This window comes from Coturnix japonica, chromosome 15 (genome assembly GCF_054131305.1).
Source record: "Coturnix japonica strain WE chromosome 15, WE-NBRP24, whole genome shotgun sequence".
Taxonomy (NCBI): domain Eukaryota; kingdom Metazoa; phylum Chordata; class Aves; order Galliformes; family Phasianidae; genus Coturnix; species Coturnix japonica.
The window spans coordinates 10,640,292-10,657,687 of record NC_140677.1 but is presented as its reverse complement, the minus strand read 5'-3'; the positions used below and the strand labels follow the sequence as shown (position 1 = coordinate 10,657,687).

The 17,396-nt window shown below is 43.3% G+C and overlaps 1 protein-coding gene across 1 annotated transcript in view; it reads right to left on the bottom strand.

Annotated features, from left to right (window-relative positions):
• Positions 1 to 13,970: 13,970 nt before the first annotated feature.
• LOC107320025 (uncharacterized) overlaps positions 13,971 to 17,396 on the bottom strand; it is a 32,644-nt gene continuing 29,218 nt past the window's right edge. Inside the window, exon 14 of the mRNA XM_085516353.1 lies at positions 13,971 to 17,013. The gene's annotated coding sequence lies outside the window, so the exon portion shown is untranslated. The remainder of the gene's footprint in view (positions 17,014 to 17,396) is intronic.

Here is a 17,396-nt window from a genome sequence, read left to right as displayed (position 1 = left end):
GAATAAACACCAGTAAAGTCAAGAGACCAGTCTGCTCACTCAGACCTTGGAGCATCATAGGATGCTATAGAAAGGCACTACATAACTACCTAGAATAGACTGCAGCGCTTTGTGTCTCTAAATATTTCTCACGTCCATTGCATGATAGACGTGATAGGGCTCCTTCATGGGCAACCCCCACAACACGCTCCCTGCCCCAGGACTCCCCTGTGTAACAGAGATCATGAACATATGACAGAAAAGCGTAGCAGACCACAGAAGATCAGCCGAGGAAAAAGTAGGAGAAAAAGATGTGACAGAGGGCTGATGGACTGCCTTGAGGGGGCAATACTGCAGCAGATGTGTCCTCTCGGAGCTTAGTTAATCAAGGAAAGCAAATGTATCACAACAAGTAAATAGCTACAGCAGAAGTTCATATAATTCAGGTGAATACTCAGTCTGCAGCTTGTATTTGATCTGAAGACAAGCCCAGGGCTGTCTCCCATCTCCTGAATGAAAAGCACTAAGGGGAGAGGGCTTTTAAAAGGAGGGTAATTTACAATGCAATATTGCCGGGGGTGGTGGCAGTGGTGTGTTTGTACAACTGGAAAGAGGATAAAAGAAATCTCCATGAATAGTAACTCTATGTTTATAGATGGGTGCTTCGTTGCCAACTCTGCATGCAATGAGCATTCATCTTCACCAGATATTCAAGTGGCAGGACTTTTTCAAGCAACAGTGTTTATAGAAAATGACTGTTTTGAAGCTTTACACACTAGAATTTGAGGAAACTTAAAATTTACATTTACAAACATCATCAGTCACTCTATCTGACAAATCAGAACAGAGGAATCTGGCTAACTACTATAGATGTGCAGCAAGCAGCAGTTGGTTTCTCCAGAGATTTGCTACATCAGTTAAAATGAGAAATTTATAATGCATCTACTCCCAGATAGTCTGAAAGAGCCAAACATATCAAAGCACTCATTTGTGAGGAATTATTTACACCAGCCCTCTTTCTTGACTAGAGGACAAAACTGGAAAGTTTCCTTTCTGTTGTATCACCCCATCCAATATGGCTCTAAGCCAGGGGATACTCCTTTCCTTCAGAAATGAGACTAAAGAGGAAATACAGAAGAGCTTCCACATGCACATAAGTTATCAATGAAGATGTCACATAAGCAAGAAGTTCTGAGAGACAGGGAACAAATAAAACCAGTTTGTTTGTTTTTCAAGGTGCCACTGCACAATGAGATGGCTGATAAAGTGAGAGTTTTAACTGGAGCTTCTCCACAGCTGGGGGAGATCAGAAAGCCCTTTGGCTCCCCTTGACCCAGACTCTGCTGAAGATCCTCTGCTGTTTGTCAAGGAATTAATTAACACTACAACACTAGTTTTCGCAATAGGGGTGCTAATTTAGTCTGTCATCTCCATTCAACCACCTACCCATAAAACCTGTAAGAGTTTCGTATCTCTGAACTCTCTAGACTTCGTGGCCAAGTGCCATTGAAAATGTTGCTTGGGGAAGGATTCAGAGAGATGCTGGGCTGCTGTAGAACCTCATACTACTTGTCTTTGGATTTTTTTTTGGTTGAAAAAAATCTAAGAACATTGGTTAATTTGAACAATTTCCATATGAACCAAGCAATAGGGACTGGGGGAGGTGGGGGTGGGAGGGGATGAGGCTGCTTCTTTGTAAGGTATAAGGAAACAAACAAATCTTCCTTCCATCCCCCACGGATTCAAAAATAAATATAAAATAACTGGGATCCTCTAGTCTTATAGCCCTGGGAGGATCAATACTTGCCTCACTGAGTGCTGCCACTGGGTTTCTGCCCCAAAGAATGAACCATTCCAGCTGTTAGCAAGCAAGTCTCCAATCAGTCAGGGACTGGACCTTCCATGCAATTCTTTGATTAAACCTGTGGTTTCCAAGCTGAATCTTCTGTGCCCACCAGTAGTCCCAAGCTTCCCTGGCAAATAAACACAGAAGTGCTACTGGGTGAAGCATGTTTGTGTGAGATTTCCAACCCAATTTTGCAGACTCAGATGTTAGGCAGTTTAGATAAGAGGATGATTAGAGGTCTAAGCCTTAGGTTTGAAATACCCAGACATCCTGGAACCACTGGTGCAAATCCCAGCAGGGCTGAGTCAGCCCTACAACCTCCTGATGAAGATAAAGTGAGCTCCATGCAGAAGTGTGACTTGTCAATGCTTACCAGCAAGACCCAACTGGAACTGAGATAATGATGGTGGTGCCTACAGCATACAAGAGTATCTGTTATGCAGCAGAGGTGTAGTATCCTAAGTCTGTCCATGCTACAGCTCCTGCTAATGCTGTCATTCTTGAGCTCCACCAGCAGTGATTTATAGACCTTAAACTTTAGATTCTAGAGTTTTGCACCAGCATGTTCAGTGTGCATGTCCAGAGTCTTCCAGCGCTTCCAGCAAAGCAGAAGCCCCTCTTATCTGTCTGTAGCACTACATATTGACCACTTTGGAAAAGCACTCTATCAGTATAGCTTGGGAGCCACCCTTAGAGAAAAGCCCCACAGAAGCATACGAAGATTTTCTATCAGTTGGTAGAATGACCCAATTGTTTTTGTTTAAAAAATAAATAAATCAAAGCCCCAGATCTCTGGAATGACCTTCACACTAACATTTGGTTTGCCAAGCACAGCTACCCAAAAGTTATCAGCAAACAACTTCTAAAAAATAATCTGAACTAATGGAGTTAGTCTTTCTTTTCCCATTTATTACTGGACAATTAGCCAGCATGACATTAAATTCCTGCACGCACTTCCTTTTCCAAGTTATCCATAATATTTTCCTTTAATAATTCACAGAGTACTTGCAATGAAAACTTGCAGTTTATTCTTTTGCGCTGCATTCTGAAAATTAAGCCAAGTGATCAGGGTCTCCTGTGGAAGAAACATGAAGAAAAAACACCCAACTTCTGTAACTATTAAATAAAGCAGTGATAACTGATTTCACAATTAAGTATGTAACTTGAAGTGCACTTCAAGAAAGTATAGGAACAGCAGAACTAATTAAACCTTTGCTTTCCACAAGCATTAATTACAAGTCAAATATTCAAAAGACACATATACACCAGTATTTTCAAAGGGAAACTTCACAAATGGACACTGATAGAAACCCAGTGGCATACAGTCAATCCTTATCCTAAACTGAGACCTACGGATTAATCAAATCAAGACAGGGCAACAGATATTCAGTTCTATTACTCAGTCCAACATAAGAAAGTGGTAGGAAAATTACAGCTCATCCTCTCTCCTTCTCCTGTTCACACTGCGGCCAACTGGATGATGACCCATTGGCACCTCCACACCCAAAATGCTGTCCCGCAGAGGCGAGGGTGCTCATTCACATTCTTTGAGCCAAAAACAGCATCCCCGAACTCTGTCCACCAAAATCATATGAGTAAATTAAAACCTAAGTAGTAAGTTTAAGAGAGGTAAAAGCATGGGTCCTATTTTCCCGAACTTTGTGTTCCCATGGTTGAATTATCTTGCATCTCAAAGGGTACGATTCTCGCGTACATGCTGTGATGGAAATTTTCTCCAGTTGGCTGCAGCTGCAATGACTGCAAGAAAACATCTATCCCTCTCTCTCTCTCTCTCAGATTTTTCGAAGATTAGTAATCCTGCTTCTGCACAAGGAGAAGCTTTTACTTCAGTTGAAATAAAGGATTTGTCTCTCCTCTACCTGGCTTTTTATTTTCAACAAACATAAGACATCCACCCATACACCTTTCACTGAACCTTGCAGATATGCTCCAAAGTTACTGCGGGAAGCAGCGAGACCTATTTCTATTGAGGACAGGCTAAAAATGGCTACAGAAGCCATGCATACAGAAAAGAAAATCTAAATAGCTTAATGGACGTCTTGGCTTTCCAAGTAAAAGTGCCCATCTTCGGGCTCTTAATACCAGGCAGCCAGCAGTTTCGTTCTGCTTTAGTCTGACTTAAATTGTAACTCCCCTTGGGGCAGCATCTTTGCTTTTCTATTTGCTTTTAAAATGCCCTGCATGCCCAGCAGCACCGAGGAAAAAATAATCTCTGATGCTGGAAGGAGAAAAGTCTCCACTAAGACGCGCCTGAGTTTTGTAATGAAATTGTCTTCATGCTGAGATGTCGCGGTGCACAAACTTTTCCTCGACAGGGTTTCACTAGGACAAATACTTTCTTTTTGTTGTTTGAATACACAAGGAGACTGCATCTGGGTTTGGGTAAGCATTCACATCAGAAGGGTCTTTGTAAATCAAACTCCCCTGCTCAGAGAAGAGAAAGAGTTGATTTTCTTGACCCATCCCAATTTGGCAATAAAATTCAAATGTGGCAAACCAGACTATCCAGACTTCTATTTTTCCTTTCTTTCTTTCGTTTCTCCACCCCCCACCCCTCCCTTCTTTTCAAAGTAACAAACATTTTGTTGAATTGTCCTAAATAATGACAACGTTTGAAACCACTTCAGTCTGTTGAAGATCTCAGGGGGAAAATTTGGTGAATAAATGACTCGGGATAAATCAAACCATTCTGTTCTAACAACTGCATCTTTCACTCTCCTCATCTTGATTGCTGTCCCTAATTCTTCATGCCCCCATACCTCCCTGGCCAACTCCAGGGCTTCAACCCTTCTTTGCAGCCGCCCTTTTCACCCTTGCCTCCAGTGCATGGCTCTGGTGGTCCTTGACCCATCTCCTCTCATGATGCTGTTAGGCATCTCCTGGTTTGTCTTCTATTGCATCTTTTCTCTATGCAGTTCCCAACCTCTCTTCACAGCCCCACACACCCCGCTGCCAGGCGTCTCCTCTCACCACCCTTTCCATCAAGGCCAATGTGCGTTGTACAGCTCTATCCAGCAAGGAGCCTTGGCTCCTTTCAGCTCTCCATTCCTCTTCTCCCCTTGAAAAGAATCTTCTCACACAAGCACAGCCCCACCATCCAGACTAAAGCCTTGTGCCTCTCTTCACCTCACTGCAAACCCAACCTAGCACCCACCTCTTCTCCCTTCCCATGCAATCATTTGACACAGTAGCTGTATAATTTACAGCAGTCCTTTCTGATGGCCTTTGGATAGGATTTGCATAGGAAACATGGCCCAGCACCATGTCGGGGTGTGCAGCAGGGCCCCAGGAGTCAGAAGAGGTCAAACGTTGGCTTGACCTCCTAAGCCCATCTGCCTTCACGCAAGCAGAAAGACATGCTCTTAACATGTATTATCTGTTCAGGACATTTGTTTCGGGAGCAAGTTGCGTTAAGCAAAGGTACGTCAATTGATAATAAACCTGCTCCACGCTGTCATTTGTGGGCGATTTGAAGAAAAACAGACCATGTAATCAGGTCTAAGGGGTCCCTAATACCAGAGACGCTGGTGCTGTCAGCTATAGAAAATAATTAGAACGTTATCCCTGTGGCAAGGAGAATGTAAATACATCTAAAATACGACATAATGACATTCTCCTCTGTAAGCCAGGGGATCTGCTTCAAATAAAAGGGCCATTAACACAACAATTAAAGCCGAGGGGGCTGGTGAGGCAGGGAGCCGGCCTGGTGCAGGGCGAGGCGAGCAAGCGCCCGGCGTAAATCTTTCGCCATCCCAGCCAGGAATGTGACTATTAGCCCTCTCATGACCCGAGGGCTTCCCAATAATGCATCTGCTCTCTGTCAGGACCAGGATTTCGAAACGTTCTCCAGTCCAAGACGAGGGCCAACTCCACGGTGCGGCGCCAAAGACAGAGCCGGCGGAGCAGGGTGGCTCCAGGCTGGACATTGGCCTCGGTTCAGCAAAGCACTTAAGTGCTCGCCGTGGGGACACTTCTCGTCCCAGCTCTTTGTGTGCTCAGAGGGAAACACGGGTGGGCTTTTCTGAATCAGGCCCAGCCAGACTCACCCAGGGCAAAGCCGGACCCATTTTCATCTTCATTTCTCTATTTTCTTTGGGGGATGCACCCTGTGGAGGTCCCAAATTTCTCTGGGGATGCTCTCGTTGTGAAATGCCAGCCTATGGAACCTGGGAGATCCAAAGCATGGAGAGCACTGCAGAAAATTAGGCAATTCCAAGGATGTGGAATCCCTCTTTCCACTGTCCAGGCAGCAGAGGGCAGATACTCTGAACATATAGAATCATAGAATCATCTGAGTTGGAAGGGACCTTAAGGCCATCTGGTCCAACACCCTGCAATGAGCAGGGACACCTATAGCTCCATCACGTGCTCAGAACCCCATCCAGCCTGACCTCGGGTATCTCTAGGGATGAGACATCAACCACTTCATGCACCAGACAACACTCAGTTAATATTTCTTAGAATCCCTATAAAAAACTTACAGCAATTACAGGCAAATGCTTGGAGAGAATATCAATTGCCCCTTCTCATTCATTCTCACTGAAAGAGGAGTAGGTGGAGGTAAGAACCCAGACACATCAGGAACTTTGATTTTGGGCAAAACACACCTAAATACAATAGAGCTGGAAAATTAAGCTTCCTTGTTTACATAAGGCTCAGATATGTGAGTTGGACTAGATGGCCTTTAAGATTCTCTCTTCCAATGATCCTATGATTCTAGGATATAAGATTTCTTAAGAGGAAGCTGATAGGTCAGGTAACAAACACAGATTTTTTTTTCTTTCTTTGTATACATAAAGGCTTCAACAGGTCGAAAGTATTTTTAATATTTAATGTTGCTGTTGTTAAAACTGGATGACTTTTTGTGGTAAATGTAAAGTTTTATGTGTCCAGTGGAAGTTTGTGAATATCAGAAAACAGGAAACGATACCGACCTTCTTGGTTGTGATGCACAGAAAAAGAACAGGGCTGAGTTCAGCTCTTTGGAACCATTTGTCAAAAGGCAGATTTATTACATCAGTCTTCTCTTTCAGTTCTACATGCCTTTCTAAGAGAACTACCTAGCAGACACTTCAAAACAAAGCCAAAACAACAACAAAACACCCAAAACCTCTCTGGGCAACCTATGCCTCAATACCCTAATTGTAAAAAACATCTTACATCCAGCCTGAATCTCCCTTCTTTTATTTTGAAACCATTTCCCCTTGTCCTATTACAGCAGACCCTGCTGAAGAGTCGATTCCCTTCCTTCTTATAGCCTCTCTGACTTGCACCTGACCTAAAGAGCAAATTACATTTGCTGAAGTAGAATAACCATCACAACCAGCAATATCTGGGTACAGAGAGAATTATGTAAGCAAAAAGTCAGCTACATGTCCAATATAGAATAATCTTTGAAGATTCTCATTACAAGTAAACACAAGGATAATAACTAGTGGATAAGCTAATTAGTCATGCAAATCTGATGGATTTTGCTGCCTCCTTCCAGCCACTTACTTCTTTAGAAAGCATCTCTTTTTCTGAGTAGTGCATAGTTGTGCCTAGTTCAGCATCCAATTCATGTTGGTTGGGCAAAAAAGATATTCCCTTTAATCTTCTGACACTTTGGTCCTCAATGCAAAGTGCATGGAAAGTCTCCAACAGAGAAACAATGAGAGTGACAATATAAAATAGAACATTAGCAAAAACTCCCATGGAACAAAACAAGGTGGTGCTCTCTGGGAAATCTCATGCCTGAGCACTGTGGGCAACAGTAACTTAGAACCTGTGAACAGAAGGACAGCAACCACCACATTTGTCTCTTAGGATTATGTGAGCTGCCTTATATACAATAGAGCTAATAAAAATGATCTGAAATAAACAACATCCAGCCTTTACAACTAAGGTCACACTGGCCAAAAGGATTGTGAGTGTTCCAGAACGCTAGGAACAAGTTTCTAGACAGCTGGAGACATTTTGAGCAAACGTGGGCCAAATTAAACCGACGTGGGAAGCCAAAGTGAAACCAGTAAAAGCTTGCCTACTCAGATGACTTTTGTTTGAGCTGGCAGCTAAATTCAAACAGAATTCCTAGGATGATACTGCTTCAACCACAACGGCAGTCACCTGAGTCACGTGATAAGCGCTTTGCTTTAAAATCTGAGTGTGTTGCTCCTGAGAGCACTCACACATCAGATCCACGAGGAGTAAAAAGAAGGGGGGAAAATAAAGGGAAAATAAAAGCTTTTGTACAAAACCTGTGAACCAAGTCCCCTCTGTCTCTTTCCTTCCAGACATTTCTGAAAAAACAGCTCACTGGAACCACAAAGAACAACAACAACTGAGCAGCATTCTAATACGGGACATCCTGCCTGACCAGTTAGAGCCAAAAGAAAAAAGCAAGCCACAGAGTCGGAACTCAAATTGGATGTACAAAACCAAAACCTCCCATTTGGGGGCCTTTTATTTGCATTTAAACTAATTTAATCAATTGGTCACCATAACAGAGGGTTCAAGCAGCTGGCTTAGTTAGGTCTGCCTGTGACGAACCTTCGAAGCAAAGCCATGTGTTCAAATGCATGCACATCTGCATCAACCATCATGTCGTAAAATATCTACTATTGACTTTGTGCATCACCATTAGTAAGTATCACAACACACAGTAAAGTCTTAGTGGTGTTTGTGAAGCATGCAATCCCTAGAAATACACATTTATTAAGTCCCAAGGACGGATTTCCTCTCATACTGACACACAAACCGTGGGTGAAAGTTTATCAGAGGTCACTGCATTGTGTTGATGACCCTGTCTTGGGAATGGCTGCAGATTAGAGAGCACAAGAAATAATATGAAACGATGTTAAGAGAGGAAGACAGTAAAACAAGATAGGATCCTGGGAAGAGTGCATTTTTTTCCAGGAAGCAGTAAATATCTGGAAAATTGGAAGACATATTAACCACTAAAAGAATTCCTTAAAAGCAGAATGCTTAAAAGAAGATAATTGGCAAAGCTTCTAAGTATGGTAATAGCCAGTTATCACCTGCACATATGAGCTGCTATCTATTTTCCATTCTTCCCACCAGCCAGGGAATAAGATCTCATGGCTTTCCTGAGTAGGGGCACAATGTGATGTAAGGCACTGGTTCTCTCTGGCCCATCAGTATGGAAAGAAAAGAATATGGAGATGATGCACAACTGAGCCCAGTTCCAGCATGGTGTCAGATCTCAGCTGGACTGCGACTCCCAGCATGGAGTCCAGCTTGGACACAGGAGCTGGAAAATGCTCCTTGGCTCTTATTCAACCTCTGGGATGTATTCCAGAAATGAACCAGCTCCACAGCCAAGACCTGATAAAATGGAGCCTGGGACTGGACCAGGCTGGGGTTTTTTTGATCCATGACCCCCAAAACCCAACAGTCAGGACTCAACAAATCCAACACTGTGCTCCACAAGTTGGATCATGGAGGGCACTGGGCATCTGCAGTCCATGTTTGAGTGTACCTCACATTTCAATATAGTGCAGCTTTCCCTTTTATGGTCATTTACATAGAATGGAAATCACGCACGCTCAGTTTTGCTAGCTCAGAGCCATCTCTAACTTTGCTCTACTCTTCACTACCACCATCTTATTTTGTATTTTGCAGCCACACAGAGATAAACTCAATGAGTAAATGGCCAAGGGATGTTGAGCTTGCTGTGAGAACAAAACCAACAGCTGGCTTTCTTTTTATCTAGTGAGGCAAAGGCTTAAATTCTCTTAAGAATAAACTGTTTTTTATTGCAAAAGAAAGAAAAATTCCTAGCAACAACAGCAAAAGAGAGAAATGTCCTATGAGAATATAACAGAACTGGGCTAAATTACTTTAAAATAAGAAAACAAGGGTGAAGGGGAAACTCCCCAAAAGTGAACAAGTGCTCTTCAGATTTTAAACAAGGGGTGGATTATTTTTTTCCCTTTCTTTCTCCCTTTCTTTCCAGCAGCTAGAAGTCCCATCTGGTTCCTGTTTCTATTCGTCTGATCTCCCAGAAACTTCTAAAAGCCATAAGCATCAGCCAAAAATTCCCCAGGCATGGACTCCTTTCCAAAATAGCCCACAAAATGGCATTTTTTAGGTGGGTTGGTTTGGAAGGAGCGGAGGGGGGGGATGTTGGTTTCTGTGACATTCCTAGGAATTTCTTGCATCTATTCTCCCCTCTAGAATTTCTTCTCTGCCTGAATCCCCCTTCTACTTTCCACTGGAACGTCAGCCAGCACAGGGACAACCCACTCCCATGCAGAGGGATTCAGACCTTCTTGTGAGAGCTCACAAGCTGCTGAGAGGTTTTCATCTCCAAGAAAGGCAAATGAACTTGCAGTTCACTCACAGATGAAGTTGTCTCTATTGGACTGGTGGCTGCACAACTGAACATTTTCCTCTGTGATGACAAGGTCAGGACAGGAGTTCTGTTAAGGGAAGTTCAAGACGAGACTTTCAGAAATAGAGACTTTTACCCATTTATATTATGGGTAAGATAGATGAGGCAAAAGGGCTTGGATCACCTCTATAGCCTCTGGTGGCTAAAGGGAATTATGTCTTTCCCTGCATGGGAACAGCTGGAAAGGGCTGAAGGTAAGCCAAAACAGTGACCCTAAGTTCCTTCACAATGGTTTTGTTCCACAGACGTGACTGATCAATGTCTGGTCCCTCTGAAATCCAACCAGTGTGTCCAATTTCTGTACACTGATCTAATTCAAGTAAGCTTTGATAAAGATGGTTAACTCACTGACTTGAGCATGTGCCTCAAAGCTTCCCTGGACACTTTGCTAAGTTAAGACTATACAAAACTTCAAACAAAAGCAGACCCTCTTTTTTTTAATACACCTCTTTGTTATACCCATGGTTCCTATGAACGTGCCCAGACCTCTCATGGAGACTCCAAGCACACTGGGCTCTGCATTTGAAGCCCCATAATCCTTCATTGGAGCAAAACAAACAACTTAAAAGAGCAATCTTTCAGGCTGTAATTCAGAGACACAGGGAGAGCAGGACAGCTCCAGAGACAAGAGATGGCCTAAAGAGATTTAACCCACCACCGCACTGGAAGAAAGCAGTCCAGGTCACTGATTATTAAAGGTTGCTAATTTTAGACATTTAAATTAATGAGATTAATTTAACCTCACAAAAGAACTCAGCTGCCTGGCTGGACCCATCCAGCATTTGTAGGAGAGGAACAAAATAATCTCAGAGGTCACAGCCTTATCTCCACATCCTTCACTCACATGTGTTGACCAAAATCACTGCTTGGGTAAGCCAGCCTGGCCAGAGTTCAAGTGTGTTGGCCAGAGACTTTCTCTTCTGCTGCTGAACACATCCTCTCATCTACTCTTGGCATCTTCCTAGGATGCAGTGAGAAGAAACCAGCGATTTCCCCAAAACTGCTGGCACAGTTGTGGCAAATCAGAGAACATCAAGAAATCCTGACATCCCTGTGCCATTCCCAGCCATGAAGCAGGTGATTTGATTGAGCAGGGTGATCGCACCAAAGACCAAGCAGCATTTCTAGTCAACGCACAGCTACAAACATCTCTCAAATCCTCACAGCAATTAAATACTTCATCAATAAAAAATAAACACACTTCATTTTCTATTTATAAAAGAATCTCTCCCTCCTCCCCCCAATGTTTTATTTTAGCAAGTGCACTCAACCATGTTCTCAATCTGCACTTCATTTCCTGCTATTCAGCTTTCTGTGGTTCACAGACAAAAATACCTGGGGGGGAAAAAAAAAGCACAATACCAGATCCCAGGGGGCTCTGACTTACCGCAGGAAAAAAAATGTGGCATGCTGCATAACAGGAGCCCATGCCCATACTGGGAGCAAGGAGGCACAACAGGCAAAGCGGAGTACATTAACTCAGAAGTTGTGGTGCCGAGAGCTTCCCACCACTTCTCCAGCCATGAGAACAGTGAGCCACTCTGTCTCCATCATCTGCCATTGGTTCCTCAGGAGCAGTGGAGAAAGCAAGGGTTTTTGTTTCTATTGGAGGAAAAGCAGAATGCTGGGCAATCCTTCAGCTCCAAAGCAAGAATAATTGAGAGTTTCAGTCCCAAGAGAAGGATCCTGGGAGAGCTGTGAGTGGCCTTTCAGTATCTAAAGGGGTGCTAAAAGAAAGAAGGGGACAGACTCTTTAGCAGTGTCCATTGTGACAAGACAAGAGAAAATGGTTTCAAACTAAAAGAGGGAAGATTTAGATTGCATATAAGAAGTTTTTTCTTTGCAGTAAGGGCAGTGAGGCACTGGCATAGGTTGTCCAGAGAACACCTCCAGGGAAGGTGACCCCACCACTCCCTGGGCAGCCTGTGACACTGTCTGACCACTCCTTTGAAGAAGAAGGTTTTCTTAACACCCAATCTGAACCTCCCCCGGCACAACCTGAGGGCGTTCCTTTTCATCCTCAACCAGACCCAACCTAGCAGCAAATTGCAAAGGGATTTATGGACTAAGATACTTAGGTTATACTCAGGTAGGATGTGGCCATTTGTGATTTGGATAGAAAGACAAGGTTTTGGAAGAGGGGTGAAAATGAGGTTTTATATTCCTTATGAGAAGGAATTATATTATATTCCTCACCTGCTGCATCACACCCTCTCCTTATCCTGAACTTGCTTCTAGTGATGCTCCCTGCCAGAAAGAAAACACAGGACACAAGTGAGCTGAGCCCAACAAAGAATCCACCGAAAGAGACTTGGCAGATCTACCTCCCTTGCAGCCAAGGGAGAGCAAGTGAGGCTGGGGATGGAGCCATGGCAGTCCCAACAAGACAGTCCCATGCTGGCTGCTCCATTTGTGGCAGAGATAATGGAAACAACAGCAGGGAGCTCACTCACTCAAGTCCCTTCACCCCAAGCAATGTGAAACAAGACACTAAATAGGTGACACAGTCTTAGAAACAGTCTGTGCTCCAGCTTCCTCTGCTATCCCCAGTGGAGAGTTGCAGCTACAGGGTTTGCTGGGGTTGATTTAGCAAAGGGAAAGGAGAGAGGGGATGGAGCCAGGCTAGAATGGGAGAAAGGAGCGTCCAGGGAAGGAGCGAGCTTGGGGCTAAACGTAAGTGTTAGGGAACACAGAAGAGTTTGTAAGCACAGAGATGGGAAGGCAGAGACGGAGAGCCAAGGATAAATTGTTTTGATGAGTGCTCCAACCCTGAAATAAATATAACCACCCAAGGGGGCTGTGTGACTCAGTCTGACATTTTGGCTATTTTTTTCATGCCACCAGATGTAATCAATTTAGCTGGGGGTTGGGGGGGAAGCACACACATTTTTATTGCATTCTAATGTCCACCAAAAAAAGACGTATTTTGTTTTGTTTTCTACTCAGAGCGTATGGCACTTCATGCAACACCAAGCATGAGCAGACCTTCCACCTGCCCTTTGCCATCACAGAAATAAGAGTTTGGGGGGATAGAGGCAGATGGATCTGTTTAGGTGTAGCCAGAACAGCCCCCTCATCTCCACTGCAGTGGGAAGAAAATTTCCAAGCCAGAGGAGAACATAAAGGAAAGCTGTGCAACTTCGCTCACATTCACTTCAATATGCACGAGGGAAAAAATATGGCCAATAACATCCTAAGATATTGTCATGCTGAAATTCTTTGTTTACCAAGAAACGACATGTTGAAAGCCCTTGGCATCTACGAAGCAAATGATTTCTATTCATTTATTTGAAGCATTTTGCAGTACTTACCCAGACACTTGGAGTGACTATCTTGCCAGATCTCATGTGGAGGATTGGGTCAGATGGGTGAGCTCCAGCAAATCTCCCAGTGTCCTAAAGGAAGTGGTGTGGTACTCAGGCAGGTAGCACTCACCCTCCAAGTCCATCCCATATCAAGAGTGTCCATCCAGCTCATTGCTTTCAGTTGTAGGCTCAATTGGGCATACAATCCAACTCCTGTCCAAACCTGGGGGGAAATGTTTCTGCGCATTGTTAAACAGCTCCTGCATTCAACCCAGAGGCTGATGCTGTTCTGTGGTAGGTGAAAAATTCTTTTATTTACTCTCCTCAACATATTTTGGACTCTGGAGACTTCTTGCTCAGTCAGACTCCTCCTGAATTAATAACAGCTTTGCCTGAGCAGCAGTTAAGAAATGAGAAGAAAGTGCCATGGAAATCGGGGTATTTTTTAATAGTTCATCCTGGTGATTGACTCTGCAGATAAACATGCTGGCAGGGAACACCCATTCCCCTTTCTGCCACACACCTCTAGCTACTGTACATTTATCTGCAGAAAGGTTGTAGGGACGTAGCCCAGCACAGGGCCTAAGATCATACACCCTCAAACTAAGCAGAACTGCCCACTGAACCGGCCACCAGCTCTCCAACACCACACTTATCACATCTAACATTTACAGTACCATCCACCCTGTATTTTCCTTTAAAATCTATAGAGGTAGCTTTTCCCCAGTTACTTCCACCATGGCTAGATCTTTGAACGCCTTCTCCTGGCATGGCTATCAGAATGGAAAAGAAACCCAGGTTCCCTTGTAGGGTCTTCTTTTTGCCAGCTCTGTTTTAATTAGCCCTGCACATCTCCTAGGAAGCTCGAAATGGGAGGCAATTAGGAATAAGGATTCATGTGAGGTCTCTTAATTTCTTAAGATGATATACAGTACTTCTTTATTTTCAACACTGAGTGCATCTTCCCTCTCTTGAACACATCTCCAGAATCTTAAACCCTACTTCAAAATCAAATACATTGCATTTATTCAAAGTGTCACAGATACTCTTATCTGTCATGTTAATTATAAAATATTTTTTCCCCTTTAAGTGAGTCGTTTGAAACATACATGAATGATTTTATAGCAAGAATTTCTTATCACCTATCTTAATGTTTCAAATCAAGCCATCCACCATGATACATTCAGAGCCTTTTGCAGACGCTCAGTGCATTCAAGGAACCACTTCATGCGTGCTCAGTACACAGAATACACCAATTTCATACGTATGTGTGTGTGTGTCTGGAAGTACCAAATTAATATTTACATTCACACACTTGTAGAGACAATTTCCAGACACTCAGGAAGTTATCCTGACATAATGGGGTGGAGAAGGGAGTAGAGAAGAGTCTACATTTGTGCAATGACCTTGTGTTAACATCGTGATGCCACGCATCCTTGGACTGGAACTCACTAGCTTTTGAAGGTTTAATTAGTTAGGCTTACTATTTGGTTATCCTGACTTTCGAAGAAAAAGAAGGCTGTCAAAGGAAAACAATCTTTAAATTTGAAAATCCAAAGAAAAATGTGCATTAAACCACAAAATTCCTGTCAATAATAAATTCAACCCTAGAATCGCTGCTACAGAAACATAATGAATGGAGGTTTCTCAGTGCCAAGATGTAATTTTTGCTGCTTCAGTTCTAAACAGATTTTTCTGTGTTTGAGTTGTCCTTTCTTTTTCTTTCTTTTTTTTTTCTTCTTTTAAGAAATAAAATTAAAAAGGAAAATGCTAGCAAACCAAAAGCCTCCTACCAGGGATACTCACAACTGAGTTAACACTGGGCTTTTAAGAACAGAATCTTCAACCCAGATAGGAAGGCAAGCTGCAAATCTAATACATGCACCAAGATACCCATTTTAAATTTCCACAACTTTCTAACTGATAAAATACTTTCCTTCAACCTGAGAAATTTTTTTAGCCTCTTCACTAAGGGGGTGGAATTGAAGTCACACTAAAAAAGAGCTGATATATTAGATGCTGGAAGTGGAGATTTTTGCCCTTATATTTTTGAATTGTCCTTTAAAAGTAGAGCAGATGAAGGACTAATGATCCTTGTTTGTTTGTTTGTTTTCAACAGAAAGCATGGCTTTCACAAAATCTGAATGTTCCATGGAAAAACTTCAGATTTGCCAGAGCTTTGCAGCTTTTCACTTGGGGGGATCTAAATAATTGATTTCCTTTTATGTTCCAGTTGATGGAAATGTAAACTTGTAAGTCACTTTTCAAAACAAATACACAAGAAAATAAATCAGAATCCATCATCTGAAGATTTTCTTCAGCTTGACATCTCCTTGGACATGAAAGATGAACGTTCATCATGAGTGAGAAGCTCCACAAAGGGGACTCCAACCAGCACAGTCCACACCTTCAGCAGAAACTTGTCACTGAGCTTGGATGAAGCATGGAAAATTCCAAAAGGAATGAGTTTGAGAAAGACACAAGCACAAGTGAAGGAGGAGAGGCAGGAATAGCAGTTGGAGCTCAACCTCTGTTCCAGCAGCTCTTGCCAATGGTTGCGAGTGCTAATAAGGAACAGTCCCCCTGTGCATGCCATGTGCAGCCAACGCAAGATGGATGTGTTCATTTCTGCTGTCGAGCAGTCCAGACCAGATACTGGCTATGGGTGCGTTAGTAGAGAACCTTACCAGAATTCCTCCACCCTGAGGAAACATTTCTTGGGATGCAGCACATTAATGCATTGCAATGCTGAGCCTCCTTTTATCCATTGCTGTGTCTGCACATTGGGTACCAGCAGCTCATGTACATCTCCAGGGCAGCTCAGCTTTTTCTGCATGTCCTGCTTGAGCATGGAGGCACTTGTAGCATTGCCATGACTTCAGATGGCTGGCAGGCAGGGGACCTGGAGACGATAGGTCCCTGGGGACACTTAAGGTCAGGATGGATGGGCTGCGAGCACCTGACGGAGCTGTAGGTGTCCCTGATCATTGCAGAGGAGTTGGACCAGATGGTCTTTAAGGGTCTCTTCCATCTCAGATGATTTTATGAATCAGCTGCCTTTCTCACCTCTCTACTTTCCAGGGCTGCTTATGGTCAGGTGAGACCTCTCCTGTTGCAGAGGGAGATGTTGCTCCTACAGGACGAAGAGTTTCATGGAGCCTTTCTTCCATGTGCCCAGCATCTTCCTGCCTTCCCCAGGCCTGAGAGCAACCAGAGGCGATTGCAACCTGAGTCCCATCCCAACCCCAAGAGTCCCACACACGGCTTCTCCCCACACACATCTCTGCTCTCCCTCCTTCAGAGTAGGACAGCTGTCCCCAGAAGGCAGCTCTCAGGACAATTTTTAAACAATCCAATATAAATGGAGTTTGCAAACCTATTTCTTCACAGTTTCTTCCTGCCCTGGAGCACCTTTTTCCTTCTGTTCACCCTGCTGGGGCTCAGTAAAATGGGGGGTGTTTTCTTTTCCTCTGGAAAAAAAGGAAAGAAAAAAACAACAAAAAAAAAAATCAGGATTGCCAACTCTTGCAAATTCAGTCCCTCAGTACTTAATGTTTTTCTTCACCCTTCCCCAGCTCCATGCTCTGGTGGATTATGCAAAAATCTCACATTTCATTTTAAAAAGAAAAAGGAACAGGCAGTTCATAGACTTCCAGGTTCTAGAGAAGAGCTGAGAAATGCAAGCCTAGTACACATTAAAACACCTCCTCAACTCAGAAATCAAGTACTGTGGAAACATATTTTTTTTTCTTTTTAAAAGATTACGTATTTCTTCTTCCTCTACTTAAAGGAAAAAATCTCTCATGGTTTTGGTATATTTTCTTGTCCTGAAGGACCCAATTGAGTTACACAA